General features: G+C 32.4%; 1 long non-coding RNA gene across 1 annotated transcript; it reads right to left on the reverse strand.

Moving 5' to 3' along the window:
* Positions 1-6,087: 6,087 nt before the first annotated feature.
* On the reverse strand, positions 6,088-7,208 carry LOC139498755 (uncharacterized). Its single transcript, XR_011658004.1, has 2 exons — positions 6,877-7,208; positions 6,088-6,712 (listed from the first exon to the last, which is right to left on the reverse strand). It is a non-coding gene; the product is annotated as an uncharacterized lncRNA (long non-coding RNA).
* Between the last annotated feature and the right edge of the window lie 4 nt (positions 7,209-7,212).

Consider the following 7,212-nt stretch of genomic DNA (forward strand, 5'->3'; position numbering starts at 1 on the left):
GCTTGTGTATGTGGTTCATAAGAGTTACTTGTTTCTCGTTATTATGTATTAGATCGTTGGCTTTCCCGTTTAAATTGTTTTATATTTGTAATGTTTAGGGCCCTTTATAGCTTGCTGTTCGGTGTGAGCCAAGAGTCCGTGATGAAGGTCGTACCCTGACCTTTAATGGTTTACCTTAGTTTATAAATTGTTACTTGGATGGAGAGTTGTCTTATAAGCACTCATTATGTTTTAAAAATATGAAGAAAAAAAACCCTGATTGTCACTGATTCCTCTCTCATATTTTCTTTATTTGTTTCTTTCTTGTGAAGCAGGAGCTGCTTACCTCTCAGGAGCACTTGATATCTAATCTTTATAGAAAAACGAGAAACACTTAAGAAGTTTAGTATGACGTTCATTCTCACTGAAATAGTATAAATTTTTGTTTATAGACCAGCTGAAGCACGCCTTTGGGTGCGGGCTTTTTTTGCTGTATTGAAGAACCAAATGTATCTGAGAAACAAACCTTATACGACATGCGCACCTTATAATTATTGTATACATTAAATGCAGTTAAACTATACCTTTATCATCGTATCTGAAAATTTATAGACCAATTCTGACATATTTAACATTGACCAATAAACCATGAAAATAAAGTCAAGGTCAAATGATACCGACACGACAAATATATATGCATTACAATAATACCATGAAACAAATATAGTTCACTTATTACTTATAGTATCTGAAAAACAGACCAAACAAGAATCAAATAAAATGGACTAATGAACCATGAATATCAAATCAAGGTCAGATTAATATTACTGCAAGATAGACAATTACACCATACCAACATTCCATACACCAAATATATCGAAATAAATGCTTATAGTATCCGAGAAATACACCAAAACACAAATATTGTACTTTGTTGGACCACTTAACCCTGAAATTCAGGTCAAGGTCAGATGACACCTGTCAAATTAAAATCGTTCCATACAACCAAATATAGAAGAACTCTTGCATTAAATTTTTGGTATCTGAGTTTTCGTCTAAACCAAAAACACTTAACCTTGTTCAATGATCCATAAAATGAGATCATGGTCAAGTGAAAACTGTTTTTCCTAATTTTTGGCGCACACCATATTATTTTGGTGCGCACAGTATATCATATAGTGCGCACAATATGTTTTAAGTTGTGCGCACAATATATTTCAATTGTGCAAACAAAATATTTAAAATGCGCGCACAATATATTATTTCGTGCGCACAATATATTTAAGTTGTGCGCACAATATATTTTTTTTTCTTTGCATGTCCCTAGCAGGGCTCCGTAAAATTAATATATACCAATATAAAGAATTATTTTATTATCTTATAATATGTGTTTGTTACATCTAAATATTAAGACTGTGCAAAAACGTCATAAATGAGCAAGGTCAAATCTACCCTCATCATCATTAAGTTTCTTAGTGCGATGACACAAACTGCTCTAAATCACGGATCACAGGCACTTGTTTCAGAATAAAAATTTCCTGTATTATACCTTAATATAACATAAAGGTATAAAGGGGGAAATATTCGTAAACAAGTGCCTATGTCACAGAAAAAAAATCTTCTTCTAAGTATTTATGAAATTGCTCTCTTTTAAAGCCATATCCTGGGAATTATTAAAAAAAACTTCTTTTACTTTTGATTTAAGGTACCATATGCCGGTGAAAAAACAAGGGTTAAATAGTGCTGTCAAGAATACACTGTTTCAAGTTGTGGTGTGCATCAGAAATTGTTCTACTCGGACAGGCATTTGTTTCTACGATCGATATTTTGTATACAATTATGTCAGAACTCAAATGAAGCAGAAACGCTGATTATCTGCTTTACTATATCCCTAAAGACAAATACATGAAAGAAGTGTAATAACGCCTAACTCAAACACACATACGCACCAACACAAAACATAACACCATATCTACCACTTTATTCCAGAAGCTGATGCTATCGTGAAAATTGAACCTTCCCAAAACAATTAGAACTTTTATGAAAAAGACAATAAATACATCATCTTCCCATAATGATTGAATGTTAGTAAAATTGACCAGAGTTATCTTACTTTAATCACATAGAGTGGATAGCAAACAATCATTAATTTTAGCCTTATTAACAATAAAACAATTTTCCACTAACAAATAATGTAACTTTATTCAAATATAAGGACTTCTTTGTTAGCTAAATCTAGATCTACTACTTTTATTAAATATTATGAATTTATATGACAATAAATAAACATGCTAAATCATGTTAATTTTTATTATTATTCTTTCTGCTAAACTTTAACGACATGTTCCCCAAAACAGTACGCGACGTATTAAAATGATACAAGTATCGATTGGTCAATGTGGTTTGGTCACCACGCCAAAACAATTATCTTCCTAACACCGATAACCTTGTTATCTTTCAAACACAGTTGCCATAATAGTTGAGCAAACCGAAGCGTGTAATTCATTCAGGACCAGATCCTGATTCTACGTTAAATTTGAATCGAAAAAATCGATGACTCATTGGTAGGGTTATGCCTCTTTGAAAAAAATTCGATGTCGGTTGGCCACTAACACTCAAAAACCTTGAGTCGTAGCCAAATTGGATCTTCACAAATAATCATCAACATATGTCCCCATTGAAATGCATCCAGGTCAAAGGTCAAGGTCATGGCCTTTATTTTTACCTGAACTTGTTATCAGATTGTTTCGTTAAAGATTAAATGATAAAATGTAATTTAATTGAGAAAATTTGTGTCTTATTAAGATCTACATTTGCTGCAATTAGTCTACAATTATTTGACTAACTATCATTTAGACACCAAAACTGATTTATGGATCTTTGGAATTGCTGATAACACAACGAAGTCCGAGATAAAAAGAAACTTTGAATTGCAAAATATTTCAGCACTATCTACAAAGTTTGGTTAAGGTCATGGGTAAGAGGTCAATATCCCTAGTAATGATATAAAAACTTTTTAGTCTTTTGGGTCCCGACTGCTTTTACTTTATTTGGCCTTTTAGCTTTTTTTGTATCGACCGTCATGCTGATATAACAAAGAAGATATGGTATGATTGCCAATGAGACAACTGTCCACAAGAGACCAACATGACACATACATTAACAACTATAGGTCACCGTACGGCCTTCAACAATGAACAAAGCCCATACCGCATAGTCATCTATAAAAGTCCTTGATAAGACAATGTAAAACAATTCAAACGAGAATGAGTCTTTTGTAGACGAGACGCGCATCTGGCGCAAATACAAAATTCTAATCCTAGTATTTATGATGAGTTTATATATAGACTTTTAAAAAAGATTCTTGACACTGATTCTGGTTAATTGTGGTTACCTGAAGTATATTTTCCGTCAACAACTTACCATTTTTGAATTTTTTTTAAGAAATTAAGTAATTCAACGTAGATTTAGATCCAAATATTTCGTGCAAAGTAAACCTCAGACTGCATTGTCTATTAGTTTTACTTCATTTTTTTTTAATAAAAATTGAGATCCGACTCCTTTAGGTAAAGTAAACCTGAAAATTAATTTTACTATCATATTATTTATATGTCTTTTTAGTCATCAAGACTAAGTTCTGCCTCTGTCGGGTAAAGTTACCCAAAGAGAGAGACTGAATTTATTATTATGTTTATGTCTTTTAAGTTATATAGGTGAAAAGTTCGCTATTCCTTGGTTTGAAAAATGTTTTGGTTTACAGTTTCCTGATAAGGATCAATCCAGCAAATCACTTTAGACTTTGAAAAAAGTTTTAACAAAATAACAATCCAATTAGAATTAAATCTCAAAACTCGCTAATTGTTTTGTTATGTTTGGTTTATGTGCAGATCTAGCAAGATCCTTTTCGAGTTCGCGTCAGATGTAAAGATGTAATTAAGGTCACAACCTTTTTCCTGTCGACCAAGCATAAAAAATTAGCGAGTGTGCAGATTTAATTTTTAATAGGTTTTACTTTATCATAACCCCGATTAAAATGAGTAAAATTTGTTGAAATTTGTTATGGTCACTTCTGCTTCACCTTTAATAAATCTGCGTAGATCTTGCTGTTGGATGCAGCTAGTTCGAATATGCGTTTCATAAACGATAAAACGAAATATCATGGCATATACAAGGACTATGGATTTATGATATATGATGTAACTTTAGATGAAATAAAAGATTTTTGTATTCATAGACGCGCATGTAACAAAAAGGTCAAGTATTTACAAAATATGTCAATCATTTTTTTTCATAAATGACTGGTTAGTTGCTATTAATTACTTTGAACTAACTGTCAGTAACTGTAAGTACTTATAGTCTATTTATTGGTATGAATTAGTACCCTGGTAAGTCCATTCTTTGTGTATTACATGTATGTCTATTTGTATCATTCTGATGAGTTCAGCCTATTTTCAAAGATTTTTAAAGTGTGTTCTTATGTTTGAACATGCGGTATGAGTTTTGATCATTGTTTTATGCCGTACGGTGACCTATAGTTGTTAGTATTTATATCATCTTGGTTTATTGGCATCATATCACTTAATCATATTTTTATAATTATTGCGGAATTAAGCTGTGATTCTTTATAAATGAAAAACTGGAATAAAATTTTAATCTCCACACTTGCATACTCAGTTATAGTACCTGTAGTATGAAAGTACAAAGTAGGTTTGAGTTTCTTCTGAAAAAAATATTTTGCAGATGTTTTTGTATCTTTTTTTAATTTTTGAATCAATTGATCTGGTTCAATAGAAAGAATATAAAATTTAGTTATCGTAACTGTCAACTGCTGTAGGATTTAAACAGATGCCGTACGGATTGTGTTCGGTCAGCAGTTATTAATAATGTCCGCATTCTTAACTTGATATTCTCGGCCATTCACACGACAAACAGTCCTTTCTACATAAGTATCAGCATACGTTGTACTACGATAAAGAGATGAATCGAGATGGACGTCCACCATTGACGCCTTGGTTTTCAACGGAGATAAAACTGTTTTTAAACACAACTTCTGCATCGATATAAAATACAATTATAAGTACTGACAAAAGTGTGATGAACCGTTTGCAAGCTCACCAAAGAAATACACCTTATCGCTAATTCCGGCTGACCCGGCCGCTTGAAATTTTGACGCATACAACAATCACTTTTCCAGATAATTGTTTTGTGACGTCAACAATTTACGGGAACCTGTGTGATATCTAGTAATGGCGGACAAATAGCGATAAGGTGTATTGGATTGGAATTTGAAGCCAATCACTTTAATGTGTCGTCAAGACGATTAAACTTATACTGGTAATAGATAATTTGTTAAAATTCAATACTAGATATATTCATCGTCAGTCGTTATCTAATGTTTTATAAAAAAACATTACAACGATAAATAAACTCATCATAGATACCAGGACTAAATTTAGTATGTACGCCAGACGCGCGTTTCGTCTACAAAAGACTCATCAGTGACGCTCGAATCCAAAAAAGTTAAAAAGGCCAAATAAAGTACGAAGTTGAAGAGCATTGAGGACCAAAGTTCCAAAACGTTTTGCCAGATAAAGCTAAGGTAATCTATGCATATTTTACAGGGATATTTGAAATGCAAAATACAATATGTAACAGGTATTCTAGGAATAAAAATATTCATCGTATGACACTATGCCTACTGTGATTAAAGCTTCAACATTCGTATGTAAAAGTATAGCTAAAAGAGTATACTGATACGAAATATGTCAGTAATTTAATAATTAGGATTCTAATAAGACGTGCTCCTTTCCCTTTGTGAACAAACCTATGCTCTAAATCCAACAAAATTTGTTTGCACATCCGTATATTGGCTTCTGCAGAATAAAGAATTTTATCAAATTATCAATACTCTTAAATGATGCACATTTTGTTTATGATTCATTTATTATGACTGTAATGTGTTGCAATTCGAAATTGACATATTTGACCTAGATACGACAAACGTTCATGCTGGCTGTTCAAAACTCCTCCCTCTGAAAATTGACGTTGCCAGTGTAAAGACGTAGGATTATCGGATTGTCAGTTGGCCAACATTCATAGAAACACAAGTAAAAAATAATATTTTACTAAAACAAAAATAAACAAAATCAAACAAAACTAAACATAATTATAACATGCAAATGAATACAAATAAACAAAGTAAACAACTGAAATGTTAGTAAGTATAAATTTAAACTAATCAGAAAAATGTCTCATCACATCTGCTATCATTCACTCTGTTTGCGGTCAAGATCTAGGACGTCGCTTGGAACGAACATCAAATACTTTCAGATTGAATTATTCTAAACTTTTGCTTGATTAAACTTTTCACTATTTAATATTGACTTGTGTACACTTGTAACATCAATAAGATGTATGGCTCACTATATATTCACTTATAAAATATATTTCACTAATTGCATAGCTTCTATATTGATATGCCACTTCCGGTAAATGAAACACGGACTTCCGGTAATCTAACACCAACTTCCGGTGGATATACCACAGCTTCTATAAACGTAAATACGTAATTTCTGCCACATAACATATATATAATGCCCGTTGTATGATACGTTAAACTAAACCTCACAACTGGTATTTGGGAAGCTCTGTGTCAATAAATAGGACGTACGTTGTCTGACCATTTAAATGCTGCCGCTCCAAAACTGAGCATTAAAACTGCATGGACCAACCCCTGAAACAAATAATTGAACCCCAAATAAATTTATAATCAAATGAAAACAAGATTTCAAACCATAAATCGACCGCCACGTGAATGAAAAGTCTCCGGGTCTGTTTGATATGTCAAAATGACAACTAAATGATAACACCTTCAAAAATATAAATAAATGTTCTTACCTGAGCAAATTCATTATATTGTCCTGTGAATCTCCATGTCCTGAATTGACAATTCTGAGGTATCACCAAATATAAGTGAACTGCAGCAGACAGAACGTCTGTTCACATCAAAATCTAGGTGTGCTCTGCCTAACCACTTTACCTGTATGAAAAACCATGTGCTACTTGTCACATGATTTTTACCTGGCGCGTAAATCAATGAGTGGGGTGCCAATCAGGGTGCAATTTATACATACCTTTATAAACCATGAAAATAAAATAGTGAGCTGCCTTTCATGAATTACAATTTATGAACAATAAGCAAATAACTAATAAAAGATAAAAATCACATAATGA

This window comes from Mytilus edulis, chromosome 12 (assembly GCF_963676685.1).
Source record: "Mytilus edulis chromosome 12, xbMytEdul2.2, whole genome shotgun sequence".
NCBI classification, from domain to species: Eukaryota; Metazoa; Mollusca; class Bivalvia; order Mytilida; family Mytilidae; genus Mytilus; species Mytilus edulis.